Source organism: Ovis aries, chromosome 23 (assembly GCF_016772045.2).
Source record: "Ovis aries strain OAR_USU_Benz2616 breed Rambouillet chromosome 23, ARS-UI_Ramb_v3.0, whole genome shotgun sequence".
In the NCBI taxonomy this organism is placed as follows: domain Eukaryota; kingdom Metazoa; phylum Chordata; class Mammalia; order Artiodactyla; family Bovidae; genus Ovis; species Ovis aries.
The window spans coordinates 37,142,711-37,166,761 of NC_056076.1; the positions used below are offsets into that span (position 1 = coordinate 37,142,711).

Consider the following 24,051-nt stretch of genomic DNA (forward strand, 5'->3'; position numbering starts at 1 on the left):
GAAAATAGCTATTTGATAATAAGTCAGTATAAAATGGGATTCCCAGGTGGCTCAGTGGTAAGGAATCTGCCAGCCAATGCAGGAGATGTAGGAAAGGTGGGTTCTATCCCTGGGTTGGGAACATCCCCTGCAAAAGGAAATGGCAACCGACTCCAGTATCCTTGCCCGGGAAATCCCATGAACTAAGGAGCCTGGCTATCGTCCATGGAGTCACAAAGATTCAGACACGATTGAGTATGCATGCACATTATAAAATGCAAGATGCAATAATATGCTATACCAAAGTCAGAAACAATTAAGGGAGAAATTGCTAGCCCAAGACTTTATTGTTTAAGCTAACTCCAGATTTTGTTATGCAAACCTTTCTTTTTCTGCTGGAGCTTTCTTTTCAATTCTCTACTCTTCCCTACATTTTAGCCAAGTCACTGGCTCAGTTGGCAAATGACAGAGCTTTCCTATAGCTGAAACTGCATTTGTCACTTTAGTATCATTGTGTCCTGTCTCTTAGGATTGGTGTAGTCTTGTCTCTAAGTGCAACGATCTGTCTTATATCTCCCTTCTGAGTGAGATTTATGAGGGAGAGCATTTGAATTGCTCATCTCTCTCCAATTCAGTCATCATTCTGACACTAGAATGTCTCAGAATTTTTTCTTTATTGCAAAAGAAATGTTCTCTCCTTTTTTCTCTTCAACTAGCTTGTCCTGCCTTTTTCCTATAAAATAGCACAAGATGGGGAGAACTTGGACTCCTTGGGTCCTGCACTGTCTCAGCTGCAGCCAGGTATAACAACAACACTTCATTCATAGTTGATACATAATCTTTTTCTCCCTCTCTTTAGCCTTCAAATTTTATTTAGGCATCTAACTAAAGTCTGAATGCTCTTAAGAGCAGTATATTTAGTCTAATATCTTACAAACAATAAGTAGGAATTAAACATTTGGCTAATTAACTAAAGCGATGGTTTTTCCAGTAGTCATGTACGGATGTGAGAGTTGGACTATAAAGAAAGCTGAGCACCAAAGAATTGATGCTTTCAAACTGTGGTGCTGGAGAAGACTCTTGAGAGTCCCTTGGACAGCAAGGAGATCCAACCAGTCCATCCTAAAGGAAATTAGTCCTGAATATTCATTGGAAGGACTGATGCTGAAGCTGAAACTCCAATACTTTGGCCACCGGATGCAAAGAACTGACCCAGTTGAAAAGACCCTGACGCTGGGAAAGATTGAAGATGGGGGGAGAAGGGGACAACAGAGGATGAGATGGTTGGATGGCATCACCAACTTGATGCACATGAGTTTGAGCAAACTCCAGGAAATGGTGAAGGACAGGGAAGCCTGGTGTGCTGCAGTCCCTAGAGTCACAAAGAGTCAGACACGACTGAGCAACTGTATAACAAATTAATTATATAGAGAGGAAAGGCTGAAACATACAGGTTTCATGGGGCAGACCCATTTCATGATGACTGCAAATGTATAGTTAACAAATAAGATAAATATCATATATTCTCATTTCCAATAGTGCCTGAAATGGCTTGAGAAACTGGATAGAATCTTGTGGTATATTAAGATGGGAAAAGAATAGGTTTTGGAGAGCATGAGAAAAATCAAGATTTCTGTTTTGGTTATGTTAACTTTGAGATGGCCATAAGACCTCTATGTGGAAATGTAAAGCAGAAACTTGGTCTTTGATCTGGCAACTTGTGCTAGTTCTCTAGCACAAGATTGAAGAAATTAACATGATTCAGAGAATAACTGAATTTCAGAACTTGTAAAAATTCCTAGAAGGCACACAGTTCATTTCACCTGGATTCAGATTGGTGCAGGCCTCAATGAGTTCAGCCAGTTTGTTGCCTAGATTATGAATCTGAGTTGTTTGGTACGTAGATCGCGATATAAGTACTTTTTTCTGTTACTGACAAATCTTTGATTTACTTATACCTGATTCCTGCATCTTGGTCCAAACTTGGGGTGGGGACAGGGTGGAAGGTAGAGGACAGGAGAAGCCATTTATTTATTCACTACTAACACAGCCATATGAAGTCCCAATAAATTTCACCACCAGCCTACATTTCTGCCCTGTGTTTCTGCTATTTTCATGGCAAGAGCTACCTAATTCTACCTATAGCCTAAGCACTGGCCCAGATTCTGGAGCTCATTCAGCCACAAAGAAGGGAAAATGTAAAGCTTTCTGCCATATGCCATTATTGTTTTTTTATTATTATTATTTTATTGGAGGATAATTGCTTTACAATATTGTGTTGGTTTCTTCCATACATCAACATAAATCAGCCACAGGTATAATATATATATCCCTTCCTTCCTAAATCCCACTCCCACCCCATTCGCCTCTCCAGGTTATCACAGAGCACTGGGTTGAGCTCCCTGGGTCACACAGCACACAGGGAGCTGTGTGTGGTTGAGCTCCTGCTTGCTATCTCTTTTACATGTGGTTATGTATATGTTTACATACTGTTCTCTCAATTTGTCCCACCCTGTGCTTCCCCCACTGTGGCTTCAAGTTCTGTTCTCTATGTCTGTGTATCTAATGCTGCCCTGCAAATAGGTTCATCAGTACCATCTTACTAGATTCCATATGCATGGTTAATATACAATATTTGTCTTTCTCTTTCTGACTTACTTCACTCTGTATAATAGACTCTAGGGTCATCTACCTCATTAGGACTGACTCAAATGTGCTCTTTTTTATAACTGAGTAATATTCCATTGTATATATTTACCAACGTTTCTGTATCCATTCATCTGCCAGTGGACATCTAGGTTGCTTCCATGCCCTCAGTGCAGTTCAGTTCAGTGACTCAGTCATGTCCAAATCTTTGTGACCCCATAGACTGCAGCACGCCAGGCTTTCCTGTCCATCACCAACTCCTGGAGCTGGCTCAGACTCATGTCCATTGAGACGGTGATGCCATCCAACCATCTCATCCTCTGTCTTTCCCTTCTCCTCCTGACTTCAACCTTTCCCAGCATCAGGGTCTTTTCCAACAAGTCAGTTCTTCACATCAGAAGGCCAAAGTATTGGAGTTTCAGCTTCAGGATCAGTCCTTCCAATGAATATTTAGGACTGATTTGATCTCCTTGCAGTCCAAGGGACTCCCAGGAGTCTTCTCCAACACCACAGTTCAAAAACATCAATTCTTCAGCACTCAGCTTTCTTTATAGTCCAACTCTCACATCCATAATGACTACTGGAAAAACCATAGCCTTGACTAGACAGACCTTTCTTGGCAAAGAAATGGCTCTAATTTTTAATATGCTGTCTAGGTTGGTCATAACTTTCCTTTCAAGGAGTAAGCATCTTTTAAATTAATGGCTGCAATCACCATCTGCAGTGATTTTGGAGCCCAAAAAAAGAAAGTCTGACATTGTTTCCCCTTCTATTTGCCACGAAGTGATGGAACCAGATGCCATGATCTTAGTTTTCTGAGTGTTGAGCTTTAAACCAGCTTTTTCACTCTTCTCTTTCACTTTCATCAAGAGGCTCTTTAGTTCTTCTTCACTTTCTGCCATAAGGGTGGTGTCATCTGCATATTTGAGGTTATTGATATTTCTCCCGGCAATCTTGATTCCAGCTTGTGCTTCATCCAGCCCAGTGTTTCTCATGATGTACTCTGCATAGAAGTTAAATAAGCAGGGTGACAATATACAGCCTTGTTGTACTCCTTTTCCTATTTGGAACCAGTCTGTTGTTTCATGTCCAGTTCTAACTGTTGCTTCCTGACCTGCATATAGGTTTCTCAAGAGGCAGATCAGGTGGTCTGGTGTTCCCATCTCTTCCAGAATTTTCCACAGTTTATTGTGATCCACAGAGTCAAAGGCTTTGGCATAGTCAATAAAGCAGAAATAGGTGTTTTTCTGGAATTCTCTTGCTTTTTTGATGATCCAGCAGATGTTGGCAATTTGATCTCTGGTTCCTCTGCCCTTTTCAAAACCAGCTTGAACATCTGGAAGTTCACAGTTCATGTATTGTTGAAGCCTGGCTTGGAGAATTTTGAGAATTACTTTACTAGTGTGTGAGATGAGTGCAATTGTGCAATAGTTTGAGCATTCTTTGGCATTGCCTTTCTTTGGGATTGGAATGAGAACTGACCTTTTCCAGTCCTGTGGCCACTGCTGAGTTTTCCAAATGTGCTGGCATATTGAGTGCAGCACTTTCACAGCATCATCTTTGAGGATTTGAAACAGCTTAACTAGAATTCCATCACTTCCACTAGCTTTGTTCATAGTGATGCTTTCTAAGGCCCACTTGACTTCACATTCCAGGATGCCTGGCTCTAGATTAGTGATCACACCATCATGATTATCTGGGTCATGAAGATCTTTTTTGTATAGTTCTTCTGTGTATTCTTGCCACCTCTTCTTACTATCTTCTGCTTCTGTCAGGTCCATACCATTTCTGTCCTTTATTGAGCCCATCTTTCTTTGAAATGTTCCCTTGGTATCTCTAATTTTCTTGAAGAGATCTCTAGTCTTTCCCATTCTGTTGTTTTCCTCTATTTCTTTGCATTGATCACTGAGGAAGGCTTTCTTATCTCTCCTTGCTATTCTTTGGAACTCTGCATTCAGATGGGTCTATCTTTCCTTTTCTCCTTTGCTTTTCGCTTCTTTTCACAGCTATTTGTAAGGCCTCCTCAGACAGCCATTTTGCCTTTTTGCATTTCTTTTTCTCGGGAATGGTCTTGATCCCTGCCTCCTGTACAATGTCACAAACCTCCATCCATGCAGTTCATGGTACATATTAAATTATACTTGATGAGACAATCCTTGGAGAAAGTTCTGAGATTATATGTCTATGAAGAACAGGGGTAAGGATTACTATTTTCTATGAATATCCTCAGTGAGCTCATATAATTCTGGGGCAGCTGCTACAAAAAGAAACTATACAATTCAAATCTGGGACACTGTCGTGGAAATCCCTGCCTGCATAACAAAGTAGGCAATCAGAGAACAACAAAACCTAATGCATTATTCATAATTGTACCTCTGGATCATATACAACCATCATAAAAGCCAAGGATGTTTTCAGTTTATATTACAAGTAATTTAGACATCATATGCCTATTTATAAAATGACATAACAGCTCTCAGATGCAGTATAGGAAGTTCCATAGTTTCATTTTCTGTAAAGATGCTTTAAAGTATTTACTGTTCTAAACCTTGAAAAGCACAGATGATAAAATCACTGTAATAATACTTACATGCATATTAAAAACCAGAGATATCACTTGGCCGACATACATCCACATAGTCAAAGCTATGGTTTTTCCAGTAATCATGTATGGATGTGAGAGTTGGACCACAAAGAAGGCTGAGCACCAAAGACTCTTGAGAGTCCCTTGGAGAACAAGGAGATCAAACCAGTCAATCCTAAAGGAAATCAACCGTGAATATTCATTGGAAGGACTGATGCTGAAGTTGAAGCTCCAATATTTTTTGGCCATCTGATGCAAAGAGCTGACTCACTGGAAAAGACCCTGATGATGGGAAAGATTGAGGGCAGGAGGAGAAGAGGGCAACAGAGGATGAGATGGTTGAATGGCATCACCGACTTAATGGACCTGAGTTCGAGCAAGCTCTGGGAGATAGTGAAGGACAGGGAAGCCTGGCAAGCTGTAGTCCATGGGGTCACAAAGAGTTGGACACAACTGAGAGACTGAACAATGACAACAATCCTCACATGAAATAACAACTGGGACTATTTTCCTCAAAGCTGTTCTTCCCTCTTGTCCCTTAACTCTTGGTTCCAAATAGAATTCCCCAAAAGAAATAGTGCATCCTGAATCCATTTCCCGAAGTGTAGCTCTTTAAAGCACCAAAACAGCCTTATGTGCAATGTCTACATAAAGATTGCTTTTAATCCTCAAATGAAAGTTTTATTTATTTTTTTTTAAAGGAGACAAATTCAGAGACCCAGAGATCCTGGATCCTGAGATCCAGATTACACATCTCAGAGTAACCTGGACCTTGACACTCACTATATAAAATAATAGAGGAAATTTAAAATGAGAGACTAGGATCACAAACATCTTGGCAAAAACAGAAATGTAAGGACATTTAAAAGAAAAAGGAACTGGTCCTTGAGTTTTAAAAACTTTGAATGAGATACACTAGTACTGAGAGTTTGTATCTTTGCTTAAATTTCTCCATCAGTATTATTCAAGTATGTGTGTAGATATTTGATTTTAGCTCCCTGGAGAGTTACTCCTGAAGAAAAGCGCAAATAGACTGACCTAGAGTCCATGCTATTATAGCAGGAAAAGACATTATTTCTACATGTATAAGGTTTAGGGGTCAGGGATGGGAGGAAGGGGATGTTGAAGAGGGAAAACCCATTGGCCTGTATTTACTGTATATATTGTTTCCTAGAAGTTGGAAATAACTCTATTCATCTACAAAATAGCTCAAAAGGAAGCCCAACCTATGACTCGGCCAGTTCAACTAAGGTAGATAGATTTTCCTACAGTAAAAAAAAGACAGAGAAACCTAGCATTGCAGCTAGTTTTTCCTTTTGTTTTGTTTAAATTGTGAGCCCAATTATTTAAAAAAAAAAAAAAAAGAATAGAAACAAAAGAGCCAGTCTACTTTCCACATTCCACAGTCTCTTTTCCTCATTTCCAAACAAATAAAACCTGGTATTCTATAACAGTAATCCTTCCATTGTCTCTCAGTGTTAAAGCTTTTCTGATCTTTCAATGGAATTGATTTCTGCAATAACCAGACTCCAGTTAACACCCAGTTCACACTTATTGGCACTGCCTGCATTATGCGGTCTATAGCTCATCTGCCTTGATCCCTTAAAGATACTTGAAGAAGTGGAAATATGCCCTTTGTCAATGCCTAAGCTCTTGCGGCAACAAGTCTGTAAACAACAAGAGAAATAAACAGAGGCTATCCTATTTTATTAAAGCCTAATAATACATACTCAATAGGCCTTTTGCTTAAGCACTGAAAACAAAGGCAAATACACCATGGCAAGAAGGAAAGAAACACACACAGTCACATATGGCCTTCACCAGACCCACACTCCAAGGAGTGTTCCTGCCAAGGCTCATCTGACCTGTCGCTACCCTCCTCACTCCCAGGCTTTCTGTATGGATTTTTTTCCTCTCCTTCCTTCTCTTCCCAGTGTTACATACAAAGGGACTCCACCAGCACATCATTAGAATTTAATTCACCTTCCTAGAAAACTCATTGTTTCCAGCTTGTTCAACAACATCCACACCTGATTTTAGCCTTTGTACAGTTGGCTCACGTCTCAAAAGCAAAGTTGTTTCTGGAGCTTTGAGAAAAGTCTTCAGGGATAAAATCTGCTTTTTGGCCTAATAACAAAAACAGGGATAAAAATCGGCTTTTTGGGAACAGCTTCCCTAATAGCTCAGTTGGTAAAGAATTCACCTGCAATTCAGGAGACCCCGGTTCAATTACTGGGTCGGGAATATATGCTGGAGAAGGGATAGGCTAACCACTCCAGTATTCTTGGGCTTCAGTGTGCCAGCTAAAAGTCAGAGCTTGTCCGTCTAAAAGGGAGGAATGGATTTGGGGAGGCATGTAGAACTTCCTGCCACATACTTCTCTCGTTATTTTGAATAACTGAGCATGATCTAGGTGATCATCTTCACACAGCATCATAGACAGCATGGACTTTTTTCTGTGCTAAGTTCTTCAAATGCATTGGTTTATTTAATGCTTGCATCAAAACCATAAAGCTGGTACATTTTTAATCCCATTTGACAAATTTTAAAAAAAAGACTTAGGAAAGTGTATCAATTTCCCCAAGTTTCATTGGACATTTGTGAAATATTCAAGTGGAAATTATGTTTGTGGCCTAAATTGATTGCATAAAGTAAATCATTTTTCTGTTTCATCAGCTATCTAAGCATTCAATATTTAAAATCAGGAAATACAGAGTGATAAAGTAAGCAAACACCAACATAAATAAACATAATTTGAAACAAATATGACAGAGGAGTTTTTGGTTACTGTTTTGAAGCAGGGAAAAGCTGCATAGGAAAACAATGGGACTTTTAGATTCCCAAGAAGTCTGATGATTTATGAGAATTATTAGCTAACTAATGAGGCACAGTGGTAAAGAATCCGCCTGTCAGTGCAGGAGACTCGAGTTCAATCTCTGTGTCAAGAAGATCCCTTGGAGAAAGAAATGGCAACCCACTTCCATATTCTTGGCTAGGAAATCCCAAGGACAGAGAGGCCTGGCAGGTTATAGTCCATGGGGTCACAAAGAGTAAGACACGACTGAGCGACTAAGGAATACCACCACCTCTTCTCATAACTCATTAGCCTTAACCAGTCATAAGACTTTGCCTAACTGCGAGAGATGGATGAGAGAAACTGTCATCTTCTTGTGAGGTCAGAAGAAGAGAACAAAATACAAATAAGATGTAGAAGACTTGTTACACAGCAGATGTTTGAAATGAGCTATTATTTTATTATTTAATTATCCTCAAAATTGATGGATTAGGACTGGAACTTCTTTAGTACTCCATAGACTATAGCTCACCAGGCTCCTCTGTCCATGGAATTTTCCAGGCAAGGATACTGAAGTGGGTTGCCATTTCTTGCTCAATTGGCTTATAAATTAAGCTAACATTGTGCATGCTACTATACCAGGCTGGATTCAGTACTGAATTCAGACTATCCCAGAAGCTGCCTAGTAGCTAGCCAAACTACCTACAAGCCTGCATTAACTTTGTTAGGCTGTTACTACTTAATAAATCACTACTTTGTAAACAACAATATAAGATTTCAGGCCACTAGGATTTAATTTCTAAATTGCCACATGTTGGCATTTAGTGGAAGTTTTACACTACTAATTGCTGTATCATAATCACGATGGTGTGATCACTCACCTAGAGCCAGACATCCTGGAATGTGAAGTCAAGTGGGCCTTAGAAAGCATCACTATGAACAAAGCTAGTGGGGATGGTGGAATTCCAGTTAAACTATTTCAAATCCTAAAAGATGACACTGTGCCAGCACATTTGGAAAACTCAGCAGTGGCCACAGGATTGCAAAAGGTCAGTCTTCATTCCAATCCCAAGGAAAGGCAATGCCAAAGAATGCTCAAAACACCACACAATTGCACTCATCTCACACGCTGGTAAAGTAATTCCCAAAATTCTCCAAGCCAGGCTTCAACAGTACATGAACCGTGCACTTCCAAATGCAAGCTGGTTTTGGAAAAGGCAGAGGAACCAGAGATCAAATTGCCAACATCCGCTGGATCATTGAAAAATCAAGAGAGATCCAGAAAAACATCTATTTCTGCTTTATTGACAATGCCAAAGCTTTTGACTGTGTAGATCACAATAAACTGTGGAAGATTCTTCAAGAGATGGGAATACCAGACCACCTGACTTGCCTCTTGAGAAATCTGTATGCAGGTTAGGAACCAACAGTTAGAACTGGACATGGAACAACAGACTGGTTCCAAATAGGAAAAGGAGTACGTCAAGGCTGTATCTTGTCACCCTGCTTATTTAACTTCTATGCAGAGTACATCATGAGAAACACTGGGCTGGATGAAGTACAGCTGGAATCAAGATTGCTGGAAGAAATATCAATAACCTCAGATATGCAGATGACACCACCCTTATGGCAGAAATTGAAGAAGAACTAAAGAGCCTCTTGATGAAAGTGAAAGAGGAGAGTGAAAAAGTTGGCTTAAATTTCAACATTCAGAAAACTAAGATCATGGTATCTGGTCCCATCACTTCATAGCAAATAGAAGGGGAAAGAATGAAAACAGTGACAGACTTCAATTTTGGGGGGCTCTAAAATCACTGCAGATGGTGACTGCAGCCATGAAATTAAAAGATGCTTACTCCTTGGAAGGAAAGTTATGACCAACCTAGATAGCATATTAAAAAGCAGAGACATTACTTTGCCAACAAAGGTTCATCCAGTGAAGGCTATGGTTTTTCCAGTAGTCATGTATGGATGTGAGAGTTGAACTATAAAGAAAGCCGAGCTCTAAAGAAGTGATGCTTTTGGTGTCGGAGAAGATTCTTGAGAGTTCCTTGGACTGCAAGGAGATCAAATCAGTCCTAAATATTCACTGGAAGGACTGATGCTGAAGCTGAAACTCCAATACTTTGGCCTTCTGATGTGAAGAACTGACCTCTTGGAAAAGACCCTGATGCTGGGAAAGATTGAAGGCAAGAGGAGAAGGGGATGACAGAGGATGGGATGGTTGGATGGCATCACCGTCTCAATGGACATGAGTTTGAGTAAACTCCAGGAGTTGGAAATGGACAGGGAAGCCTGACGTGTTGCAGTCCATGTGCTCTCAAAGTGTCAGACACGACTGAGCAGCTTAACTGAACTGAACTGACTGAAATCCAGAAATTCTTACCTTCTCATCTTCTTCTCAAACAGAAAGGTATGAATAAATCTCTTTCTTCAAAATGTATTATAATAGACTACATTTCACCTTATAACAAACCAGTGCACGAAACAAAAATTACAAGGATTTTTTCTACCCTTAACATAATGTAATGTTGTCAGAGGTCTAGACTGTCTCTCTCACTCAAGTAAGCCTTAGTCAACAGCCTTGTCTAGAACAATAAATCATCACAGAAGTGACCTTGAGGAGCTCAAAAGATATTAGTTAGCTTGTTCTTCAAATGTCTTTAATAAGTACACTTACAGATTCATATTTGGGGAATCAAGGCTAAGTTGGCCAGGAAGACTTCTTAAAGAAGGGCACAGTCATAAAGACCTTTGACAGATTGTTTTTAATCATGGAGACTGGCCACAACACTTGTTTCCTATCACTGCCATTAGAAATCACAAGTTTAGGGACTTAAAACACAAATTCATCATGTTACAGTTTTGGAGGTTAGTAGTCTGAAAATGGTCTTACTGGGCTAAAGGTTAAGGTCCTGGCAAGGTTATGTTCCTTTCTGGAGGATTTGGGAGAGAATGTTTTCTTGCTTTTTCTTGCTTTTAGACTGCTCATATTCCTTTGCTTGTGGCCCCTCCATCTTTGAGGTAAGGAATTGCCAGTTGAGTCCTCTAATCACATCACTGTGATGCTTCTCCTGCCTCTCTGATCCATTATTAAAGACTCTAGTGATTACACTCAGAGAAGGTGATGGCAGCCCACTCCAGTGTTCTTGCCTCGAAAATCCCATGGATGAAGGAGCCTTGTAGGCTGCAGTCCATGGGGTCTCAAAGAGTCGGAAATGACTGAGTGACTTCACTTTCACTTTTCACTTTCATGCGTTGGAGAAAGAAATGGCAACCCACTCCAGTGTTCTTGCCTGGAGAATCCCAGGGATGCGGGAGCCTGGTGGGCTGCTGTCTATGGGATCGCACAGAGTTGGACACGACTTAGCAGGGACGCAGCAGCAGCAGCAGCAGTAATTACACTGGGCTTTCTTGGTCAATCTAGGATAATCTCAGCATCTTAAAGTTCTTAACATAATCACATCTGCAAAGTCTGTTTGCCATATGAATCAACATTCACAGGGTATCTTATTCCATTCTTATAGCAAAAATATCATTGCTATAAAAAAAGACTTGGCAGATTTTATAGCAAGCATTTATTTCTTATAGTTATGGAGGCACCAAGATCAAGGTGCTAGCAGATTTGTTGTCTGCTTCCTGGTTCATAGATGGCCACCTTCTCACTGTGTCTTCATGTGGCAGAAGGACTTAATCCCTTCCCCAAAGCCCTACCTCCTAATACCATCATACTGGGAGTTGGGATTTTAACTGTGTTTAAAGGGGACAAGGTCATTGTGATTAAGATGTAGGACTCTTTGGAAGACCATTATTCTGCCTACCACAGACATTACTCCCAGCAGCTCAGGGTGACTTACATAATTAGGGTTCTTTTTCATATGCCAACAGAAGAGAACAAGTTTTGTCAGAGGTTTGTGATCAGCCAAGAAGCTAATTGCCTAAGTAGTGCCCACAGCCTTCAGTGTCAACCTGGCACTCAGCCCTGACAGTTCCAATACTACCTTTGCCACCCAGTGAGACTAAGTGATCTTGCTTCCAACAGCAACATGCTCCTTCTCTGCTGAGTCATTGCAAAAACATGTCGGCCATCTTGGCCTGAATCAGTCGTTATAGAAAGTAGATTGAACTATACTTCAATGAAGCAATCTCCAGGAGGGAAATTACAGTGATACTAAAAAGTAAGGATAAAGTTATGTCTCTGATTTTGGCTTTATTACATTTTCCATTCTTGCTACTGCACTTTCTAAAAGAGGTTTTTAATCAAACTGAGTCTACCAGCTTTCTTGCAAACCAAATAGCATTGTTTTCCCTTGTAAAATCAAATCTAATAAAATTTCTTCATGAATCTGCTCTACAGGGAAAAAATACCCCAGAGCCTCAAGAGACTAAATGAACGTAACAAACTAAGTAGAAGCTTGCAGTAGAAAATTATGGATCATCTTTTGAGCACAAATTTTTGAGATATTTAATTTGGACCTATCAGATCAGTTCAGTTCAGTTCAGTCGCTCAGTCATGTCTGACTCTTTGCAGCCCCATGAATCGCAGCACGCCAGGCCTCCCTGTCCATCACCAACTCCTAGAGTTCACTTAAACTCACTTCCATCGAGTCAGTGATGCCATCCAGCCATCTCATCCTCGGTCGTCCCCTTCTCCTCCTGCCCCTAATCCCTCCCACCATCACAGTCTTTTCCAATGAGTCAACTCTTCGCACGAGGTGGCCAAAGTACTGGAGTTTCAGCTTTAGCATCAGTCCTTCCAAAGAACATCCAGGACTGATCTCCTTTAGAATGGACTGGTTGAATCTCCTTGCAGTCCAAGGGACTCTCAAGAGTCTTCTCCAACACCACAGTTCAAAAGCATCAATTCTTTGGTGCTCAGCTTTCTTCACAGTCCAACTCTCACATCCATACATGACTACTGGAAAACCATAGCCTTGACTAGACTGACCTTTGTTGGCAAAGTAATGTCTCTACTTTTGAATATGCTATCTAGGTTGGTCATAACTTTCCTTCCAAGGAGTAAGCGTCTTTTAATTTCATGGCTGCAGTCACCATCTGCAGTGATTTTGGAGCTCAAAAAAATAAGGTCTGACACTGTTTCCACTGTTTCCCCATCTATTTCCCGTGAAGTGATGGGACCAGATGCCATGATCTTAGTTTTCTGAATGCTGAGCTTTAAGTCAACCTTTTCACTCTCCTCTTTCACTTTCATCAAGAGGCTTTTTAGTTCCTCTTCACTTTCTGCCCTATGGGGACATCCAAAAATGGAACAGTGGTTGATGAAAAAGGGAAGATGAGTTAGGGGTCAAAGAGAAGAAATAGGAGATTAGAGGTACAAGCCTATATGACACCAATGTACATGGCTGTATTTCATTCAATTAATGTTTTCACCTACTATGTGACAGCCTTGATGCTATGATTGGGAATATGAGAACATTCATCACTGGCCTTATGGAGCTCACTGATGGAGAGCTCACTGATGGATAGAGGCATACATCAAATAATTGAAGGAAGTACACCATAAATGGGAATAAGAGTTATGAAAGAAAAGTGACAACATAAGAGAACTGAAATAGTTTGCATCTGCTAATCCCAAGCTATTTTATATATATAGGATGAATAAACAACAAGGTCCTACTGTGTAGCACAGGGAACTATATTCAATATCCTATGATAAACCATAAGGGAAAGAATATGAAAAACAATATATATGTATAACTGAGTCACTTTGCTATACAGCAGAAATTAATGCAACATTATAAATCAACTATACTTCAATAAATCTTTTTAAAAAAGAAAAAGAGAACTAAGCTTTGCTGGGTGAGGAGGGATGTAGGGAAGACAAATTTGAGCTAAGAGGCAAAGGAAGAGTTTTGAAACTTCCCTCGTGGTCCAGTGGTTAAGACTCATGCTTACACTGTAGGGGGCATGGATTTGATCCGTGATTGGGGAAGATCCCACATGCCACGTGCTGTAGCAAGAAAAAAAAGAAAAGAAAGGAAGAGTTGGTATTAGTGAAAGAAGTGGCTAGAAAAGCAACCGAGTAGAGGGATCAGGATGTTCAAAGGCTTTGCTTCTAAAATCATGGCTGCTGACTGGCCTCCGTCAGTGAAGATTTAGTAATCTCATTTCAGTCCATTAGCTATCAAAGAGTTATGACTCAGGAAAATCATCATCACAAACAGCTGATAATTCTAAATGCAGAATTCCACAGTTCCAACAAATATTTCAATAGTAAATATGTCAGCTAGATGTCAAGCTAAGAAAAATAGAAAGTTCAGGATGCTGCTTTTCTGCAGAGATGATAGTGGAGTGTAATAACTGGGCAGAAATGCATGTTTTTTTAAAAATTGGCAGATAATTGCTTTATAATATTGAGTTGGTTTCTGCCATACAACAGCATGAATCAGTCATAAGTATACACACATCCCCTCCCTCTTGAGCCTCCCTCTCCACACACCCTCCCCCATCTCACCACTCTAGGTCATCACAGAGCACCAGGCTGAGCTTCTTGTGTTATGCAGCAGCTTCCCACTAGTAATATGTTTTACACATGGTAATGTATATAAGAAATACACATATTCTTGTTTGCTTCTAACTTTGATTGCTTTTTTTACACATTCTGAATTAAATATTTTAAGTATAATTCAGCCATTTTATTTTATACTAACCACATGAAGTTGGGTTTAATATATTTGAGAATGTTGAAGAAGTTATTTGTTCATCGAAAGCCTCAGCTTTTGCAAAGAAGTTCCCTTCTTTTTTTTTTTTTTTTTTTTTTTGAAGCAACTTGTAGGTATTTTCCGTTTAGAAAAAATTTCAGTGACAGCATTGTAGCCCCCTTACCCCTCTCCAAAGTTCAAATACTTACTCATCATTGTTCACTGACTCTGTACCCTTAGATAATTTTTTGTTTTTGATCCCATCTCTGCACAATGTGATTTTATAGCTTGTAAACTGCAAGAGCATGCACAGTATTATAAGAGAAACTATCTTAACATTTCTGGTCAATTTCTTATAGCCAAGGAAGTTTGGTATATCTCTGAAATCTGTCAGAACTGTCGGTATTTACCCTAGTCTTGCTCTACTATGGATCTTTTTGTGTTTTCTCATCCCTAAAGTTTAGCTGACATTGTAAATCTCATTTTCTTTTATCTGTCTTTGCCATTTTCTCTATTGCTTTTTCTTTCAAAGAGTATACCAGCTTGAAATCTTTCTGCTTTTCCCCATCTGAAGATTGACAGAAAACAATGATGAGGCTGTCTTTTGCCAAAGGGTTCAATATAAAACGAATAAAAGTAGACATCAGATTATTTTTATAAAATGCCAGCAATAAAAGTTTTCCTTATATTTAACACTCAATAAAAGGAGAACGATTCTCGTACATCTCTATACACAAGAAAAAAAACAAACTGCCTTTGAGCACAAAATGCACACTATCTCCCAATGTTCTTATTACCATATTGTATATTTGGTTAAGATACAAATGACTCTGTGTGACTGACTTCTGTTTTATTACCTATGTTTAATTTGCTTTTTGGCATACTTGGAAATTTATGAGCCCTCTAAGGGGAAGAATTTGCAGAGATTCTGGGATAGAAGGAAGTCATACTTGGTTTACCTCACTTTCCTTCATCCTCTTAATATTAGTTTCCTGTGGATCAGCCCTCCGCTCACTTCTCTTTGTTTTATACTCTCTCGCCCAGGTGATCTCATCCAGTTCCATAGGTTAAATGAAATCTATTAACTTCAGGCCCTCCTGGCAAGATATTAACAAAATGTGAAAACCCTCCCACTTCAAACCTCCGGAAACACTGGACAGAATGTAAAAATTCACTTTAAATGGAGGAACTGAGGTTCTAAGAGATAATGCCAGAAATGACAAGGAAAGGGAACAGCAGAGGTGAGCAAATGCATCAATGACACAGTCGCCTTCAAGTAAAATGATCAAAAACCCAGTAGGATACCTAAAAAGAAAGCCCCAAATACACAAATGAAAACGTGTCAGATTAAAGATGATATCCACACGTCCACAATCATACAGGGAAATATTAATGCATCCCTCTGTGCTGCTGATAGATCAAGCAGTCAAGAACTAGTACAGATATAAGAACTTGAGTGCATGATGAATAAGCTTTACACATATATAACTATATACCTAACAATTAGAAAATACATTTAAGAGAATCATTAATTTTTATAAAAATGGACAGTATAACAGCGTAAAGCATTTCCATGAATACTGAAGGGACTCTTTGATACGAACCAAAGTATGTTGTCAATGCAATAAAAATGAAATGCAATTTTAAAAAAGGAGGGGGAGGATCCTGGTGAAAATGCAATCACACTGTGAACTACATTTAAAGAAGAAACCATCATGGAAATACCATAATATTTTAAACTGAAAGAATATATATTAAAAATAATAAGATCGATATAAGTTTCCAGTAGTGAAGCAGATGAGAATTACTGACACCTACTACTACAAAGCACTTTTTCATATGTTTGAAAGAAAATACTGAAAATAGAATAATTTTTAAGTAAATGTATGAGATTACAAAAATGCAAGAAAAAGTATGAAGCCAAATACAAGGGCAGAACATTAATCCAGGGAAGTAAACAAATGCTGAACCATCAGCCATCTTAAGAATTTATATATAAATACACTCTTGTATACAGGATGGCAGGTTCACTTATGTAGACAAACTCTCCGTGGAGGCTTAAGTAAACAAACACATGAAAATAAACTGAAGATTTCCCCTAGAATCCATGGCAAATGGTAGGACCACTTATAAATGCTTTAGGCTTAAATCTTTGATATCTGCTTGATCTAAAATCCACAAGCTGAAAAATGTAATAAAAGTATTTAAAGCTATACATTTTCCACAAAGTGTCAACATGTAAATGTTGATGTGTAGCACTTTCATTTTGGTTCTGTACTAAGTATTTCTTAATTTTAGTTTAAATGATGTGTAAGCATTTTTTAATTTTCAACTAAATGAAGTTTCTAATTATCACTTTACTATTTATTTCAAATTCAATTGCACTGCTATCATAAAGTGTGTAATAGTAATTCTTTAAAATTATGATTCAAAACAAAGTCAGTTTTCACAAATGAGTTCTGTGTGTGTTTAAATGAATATTTTCCAATTACTTGTACAGCATGCTATTTCAGATATGTCTGATCAAGAGGGCTTACCGTGGAATACAACGTTGGTTTAACATTAGAAAATTGTTCAAGGTACTCCAAAATTTGTCTGAAGAAAAGAAACAAAAATAATTTGTTTAAGAAGTTTGTAAAAAATCATTTAACAAGTTCAGTATCTATTTGTGATTCTTTAAGTATCACTCAGAAAAATAAAATGCAAGTTCTATAATTTGATAAAGGTCATGTTACAAAATCACTGTGATACAGTGACTGTATCCATGAAATTAAAGATGCTGGCTCCTTGGAAGAAAAGCTATGACAAACCTAGACAGTGTATTAAAAAGCAGAGACATCACCTTGCCAATAAAGATCTGTTTAGTCAAAGCTATGATTTTTCCAGTAGTCACGTATGGATGTGAGAATTGGAGATGCACCATGACATCTAGAAATTGTCAGATTGTGTTTACTCAATTCATGGGATTCTCTTTAATGCAAAATTTATTTTTATAAGTATATAATACTGTGTTTATGCTACCTTAGTTTCATTTATATACACATAAATTGTATGGATATAATACATATATATGATAAACATGTACATTATTTATCTCTGTATATTTTGTAGGTATACTTTTTTTTAATCCTGAGCTCAGATCAAGTGTAGAAACCTTCATAGTTAAAAAGGTCTGCAGTTAAACCTTTTCATCATTGCTCAGAACTGATCAGCCTTTCATATACACACCCACAGCCAACTCTCACTTATCCACCAATAAGCCCCTCAGTTCTCTAGTCAACTTTACACACACACACACATACACACACACACACACATACAACTTTCACACTCCTAATTTTAAATTACTCTTTTGCTTCTCAGAACTACAGAGATCACTCATCAGGTAGACTGGGCGATAGGTAGACTAGCATCTTCTGATGCTCAGATTTGGCTATTTTATGTAGGTATACTTTTATAGACTAAGAGAATAAAGTTGTGTTATAAAATTGTGATTGGCAATGTAATAAAATCCAGCCTTTCATACTACAAACACTTTGGCTTTTCCAGAAATTCAGTTGTCATTCAGAGATGGCAGCATCTTAACGCCTACAGATTGTGTGCTTCTGGGTTCTCTTATTCTTTCTATCCTTTCCCTGCACTGGCTCCGCATTTCTGTTACTGTCAGAGCTAACAAAGATATTCTCACAAGTTTAAAGTTGAAAGCAGAAAGATAACATCCTAGACACATGGAATGAAAATCCATTAATATAAGGTAATGAGTGGAATTGGGTTGTACAAACACTGTGTTTATCAGTTTTATCACTGAATAATTTTTTATGTAAATTATTATCTGTACACAGGAGACAAAGTCATTATCCCTAACAAAAACAAAAATCCCACTTGTGCCCAGAATTTTAAGCCAATAACTGGAACCACTGAGACCCAAGGCTGAGACACTTGCTCTAATACACAAATAATTAATTTCTTAATAGTTATTTTGTTAGCATTGGTGATATTCAATGCCCAGTGGGAAGGTAGGTTTGTTGATGATAGTAATCATCCTTATTCAAGTGAAAGTTTTATTTGCCTCATATAAAAATATATTTGTATCCATTTTACAATGTTGAAATTAATAATGCTTTTTAACATTGTTTTCAAATATTTTAAAATAATCTCTAAGTTAGATTTTGTTAAGTCAAAAGCCAAAGGCAATAATTCTTCCCTGTATCTTTTTTATATGTTGTATAAAAGGAGAGGGGGAAAGGAGTGAGGAAAAGAGAAGAGAAAGGAAGCGAGAAGTAACTCAGGCATTTTCATTGATGAAGTCCGTACTTTTGTCTCTCTGTCCCTCTTGGTGACACCACAGTCAACATGTCCTAAGTCTGGGGCAGCCACCTGGTGGGAAGAAGGGGTAGGGGACTTGCCTTGAAGCTGTGTTACAGTGTGAACACACTATTTCTTCTTAGGTCCTATGATCCCTGGGGGACTGGGATCGTAGCATGGGTTTTAACGCCCCTCCCCCAGCTAGGCCTGACACTGCTCAGCCTGTGTTCAGATACCCTGCACATCTGCCACACACCATGCACTATCCATCTTAGTTTCTGGGGCAAAACAGTGAACAAGGACATTATTCCAATGACCTAACTGGGGATGTAGGGAAATTAGCAAGTAATTAGAAGAGAAGGTGAGGATGGACTGTGATAATGGTAGACCACAGAAACCAGCCTGGGGAAGGGATGGGAGTGGCCAAGGAACTTCTAACTAAAGCGAGATCTGAAGAAGAAGGAAGGGTTAGTCTTTGCCAGAAGGGAGGAAATAGCAAATGACATTCTGGGGCTAAGGAGAGAAAGCCAGGAGGAAAGCAAGATGGTAGAGCGAGTTTGTTTGTAACAGTCACAGTGATTCAGGTCCACGTGTATCACACAGCTGCCTTCCCCATCAAGTGTGTTTGGTGACAATACGGGAAGTGGAAGACCCATTCCCCTGCCTTAGAGGAGACCCAGTTCCTGTCTTTGAACCTGGAAAGTACCACAGGGTTAGAGAGGGTCAGTTACTGAGACTCCATGGGGTAGTGTCCCAGAAAGACCAGGACTTGCCAGTTAGAATCTAGTGATGCCTCTTACAAGCTGTGTGACCGTGAGCCAGCTGCTCAACACCTCTGGCCTCAGCTTCCTAAGTAATATCACCTCCCAGAGTTATACTGAGGATTAAATAAGAAAGCATCTGTAAAACACGGTGCCCTTTCTCTTGGTGAGTGAAAGTTGCTCAGTCATGCCCAACACTTTGCGACCCCATGGACTATTTAGTCCATGGAATTCTCCAGGCCAGAATACTGGAGTGGGTAGCCCTTCCCTCTCCAGGTGTGATCTTCCCAACCCATGGATGGAACCCAGGTCTCCCATAATGTAGGCGGATTCTTTACCAGCTAAGCCATGAGGGAAGCCCACCCTTTCTCTTAAGAGCTGCTCAATAATTGTTCCTTCCTTATCTCACCTCTTCCATCTTCAGTGCAAATGACCTTTGAGAGCAAATGTTTAAACTCCCCAGGCCCTACACACACACACACACACACACACACACACACACACACACACACACACACACACACTTACATTCACCCACAACTCAGTTTCTATCCAAGAGACCCTAAATAATGCTCCCTGGCACTGCTCCCAACTCATTTCCACTGGAGCCACAAGTATAGGAATGTGAAAAGCACTTTGGCTGTTTCTGAATGGACTGGTTCAAAATTAGGAAAGGAGTACATCAAGGCTGTACATTGTCACCCTGCTTGTTTAACATATATGCAGAGTATACCATGAGAAATGCCAGGTTAGATGAAGCACAAGCTGGAATCAAGATCGCTGGGAGAAATATCAATAACCACAGATAGGCAAATGACACCAACTTTATGGCAGAAAATGAAGAGGAACTAAAGAGCCTTTTGATGAAGGCAAAAGAGGAAAGTGAAAAAGCTGGCTTAAAACTCAACATTCAAAAAACTAAGATCATTGCATCTGGTCCCATCACTTCATGGTAAATAGATAGGGAAACAATGGAAACAGTGACAGACTTTATTTTCTTGGGCTCCAAAATCACTGCAGACGGTGACTGCAGTCATGAAATTGAAAGATGCTTGCTCCTTGGAAGAAAAGCTATGACAAACCTAGAAAGCATATTAAGAAGCAGAGACATTGCCTTGCCAACAAAAGTTTTTCTAGTCAAAGCTATGGTTTTTCCAGTAGTTGTGTATGGATGTGAGAGTTGGATCATAAAGAAAGCTGAGCACCAAAGAATTGATATTTTTGAACTGTAGTGTTGGAGAAGAGTCTTGAGAGTCCCTTGGGCAGTGAGGAGATCAAACCAGTCAATTGTAAAGGAAGTCAGTCCTAAGTGTTCATTGGAAGGACTGATGCTGAAGCTGAAGCTCCAATACTTTGGCCACCTGATGCAGACAGCTGACACACTGGCTAAGACCCAGACTGGGAAAGATTGAAGGCAGGAGGAGAAGGGGACGGCAGAGGATGAGATAGTTGGATGGCATCATTGATTCAATGGACATGAGTTTGAGCAAGCTCTGGGAGATGGTGATGGACAGGAAGCCTGGTGTGCTGCAGTCCATGGAGTCACAAAGAGTTGGACATGACTGAGCGACTGAACTGAACTGAACTGAACCACCTTACTCTGCAGAGAGTCCAGTGCAGGAAGGGTGTGTGCAGGCACTGGCACAGACCCTGCCAGGAGGTGCAGTCAGGCCTGTCTACACTGCAGCTGCCTCTCTGATTTCCATTAAAAGAGGAAAAATTCAAAAGCAGCACACTCCCACTTGTTTTTGTTTTATTTTCTTCGAAATAGAAGTCATTTGTAAAGTTCTCCGGTCCGAAAATATCTAAGCAAATTGATCAAGCTTACAAATCTAAAGGACATTTATGTGGTCATGTTCTAAAAATTTGAGCTTTCAGACACATTAAAACCAGCTGGTCCCAGAGATGGTTTCACTCACCCTTCTTCGACATAAATTATATATGCTCTGCTGCTTCAAAGTCTCTTTAGCTTTAGCACAGTATTTCTTTCCTTTAAAAATGCAACAGATCAGAAGAGAGTTGGAAATATCATCTGAGGCTTTATAAAACAAAAGAGATGCTGCTAAAGAAATAGAAGTGCACTCAACCAAAAGAGAGAATAAACCTTCAGAGAATGAGCTGGGACGACCCTATGAGTCTCACCAGGAAACCAAATAATAAGCAAGGCAAGTTAATAATGAATGAACAAATAGACTGGAATTAGATACTCTAAACCCCGGAGAAAAAATCCCTCCTCCTGTCTGTGCTGACTTTGGCTCTGTTTCTCATTTATTGAAATCAAGAGCAGTGTATATCCTGGACTGACCCTTGAAAAATATATAATCTTCAGAAATTCCATTCTATGAGAGGTTAAGACACGTGACTCAATGTATAGGGGTTAGATTTTAATAAGGTAAAAATGAAGAGTTTATCCCAAAGCACACTTGAGTTTAGGAGTTGGGTTTTTCTGCCCCAGAATGACATCCCACAGCAAAGGGCAGAATGGAGCATGGACAGTAAAAGTATTAGTCACTCAGTCATGTCATGTCCAGCTCTTTATGACCCCATGGAGTGTAGCCCACCAGGCTCCTCCATCCATGGGATTCTCCAGGCAAGAATACTGGAATGGCTTGTCATTTCCTCCTCCATGGGATCTTTCCAACCCAGGGATTGAACCCAGGTCTTCTGCGTTATAGGCGGATTCTTTACCATTTAAGCCACCAGGGAAGCCCAGAATGGAGCATACTCTCTGCCAAGAAAGAGTGAAGTCGATCACCTGCTAATTGTACTGAAACACGCAATTATTATAGTTTCTCCTGCTGAAGCCCTATGCCCTCTGGCAGTTGGTCACCCACATATGTTTGGGGAAATGTGGATAGAACATCATTCTATCATTCTACCAGGGATGGGTAAATAGCACCCATTATAATGACTCCTTGGTAACTCATCCTTGGAAAAGCCCACCACTAATTCTTCAAAGTATATAAAATATTTAGCATTATCCTTATTTTCAGATGAAGAAAATTGAGTCTCAGAGGTTAAGGAACTTGCTTAAGGCCACATCCCTTAACCTAGTAAGTGACAGAATTAGAACTTGAACCCTAGTCTTTGACCCCAAACCTTTGGACCTTGTCCTTACAGTGGCAACCTCCCCAGTACTGCACATTTTTCCCTCACTTAACTTAATTAGGCAATTGGATATAGCTCAAGTAAAAATGTATGTCATTACCCAGAAAAATCTGTCTCTCTCTCTTTGTCTCATATCTCTATCTCTCTGGGTGTATGTGCGTCTCTCTTTGTGTGTTTGTACACCTTTTACTATGTAAACATACATATTTTTCACAAAATTGGAATCATGCTGTCTACTTGGTTTTGTATTTATCTTTAAAATATATTTTAAACATTTCCCCCATGGCATTAAGCATTCTGTTATAATGTGCCTTTTAATGGATAAACTCAGTTTGCCTGAAAAATGCAGGAAAAGAACCCGAAAAGGCATTGTTATTGTTGTTCAGTCACTAAGTCGTGTCTGACTCTTTGCAACTGCAAACTACAGCTTGCCAGGTTCCTCTGTCCTCCACTGTCTCCCAGAGTTTGCTCAGATTCATGTCCTTTGAGTCAGTTATGCAATCTAACCATCTCATCCTCTGCCGCCTCTTTTCCTTTTGCCTTCAGTCTTTCCCAGCATCAGTCTTTTCCAGTGTGTAGGCATTAGGGTGAAAATGAAAAGGCATTAGTATAAAATAATGTTGTTCAATTTAGAAGTAACCAGAACATGTTTATGGATCAAGGAGAAAAACTCCACCAGGTGACTGAAGAGGACTATTTACTAAATAAACTGAGGGTAAATACAGGAGGAGAAGGCAGAGAGTTAGGTTACAGGACAGCAGGATTTAGCCTTGGGAATCAGCAAGCATATTTTCAGATGGAAACAGACGTACTTTGAGTTGCATAGTTGGGGAAATGATGAAGAGATTACTGGCTGTCTTTGATATTCGCAATAAACTAAAGGTGTAGTCATCTTTTAACATATAAGAAAAAGAGAAGTTAATTTCAAATGATAGTTGAAAGTCGGCATTTTCCCTGAGGCCAGAGAAGTAGGAATTAAAAAAGAGATGAAACCATCATAAATAGGCACAGATTGTATTAGTTAACATGAACTTAGAGCACAGGGAAATATAAATAACTCCATAGATATTGCTGAGGTTTTGAGATTTAATGGCTACACAGATTTTATCTGAATGAACTATTTGAATTTGCTTCGCCCTTCTGTTCTCATACGCAGGTTCATAAAATACTCTTGAACATCTACTAAAAGAAGGAAATCTTTTTTCGGGAAGA

General features: G+C 39.4%; 2 non-coding genes across 2 annotated transcripts; both read right to left on the minus strand.

The window, feature by feature from the left end:
- Positions 1–17,795: 17,795 nt before the first annotated feature.
- On the minus strand, positions 17,796–17,865 carry LOC114110527 (small nucleolar RNA U2-30). Its single transcript, XR_003586778.1, has one exon. It is a non-coding gene; the product is annotated as a small nucleolar RNA U2-30 (small nucleolar RNA).
- A 157-nt stretch (positions 17,866–18,022) lies between these two features.
- Positions 18,023–18,105, minus strand: LOC114110528 (small nucleolar RNA U2-19). The gene has a single exon (XR_006057832.1). It is a non-coding gene; the product is annotated as a small nucleolar RNA U2-19 (small nucleolar RNA).
- Positions 18,106–24,051: the final 5,946 nt, after the last annotated feature.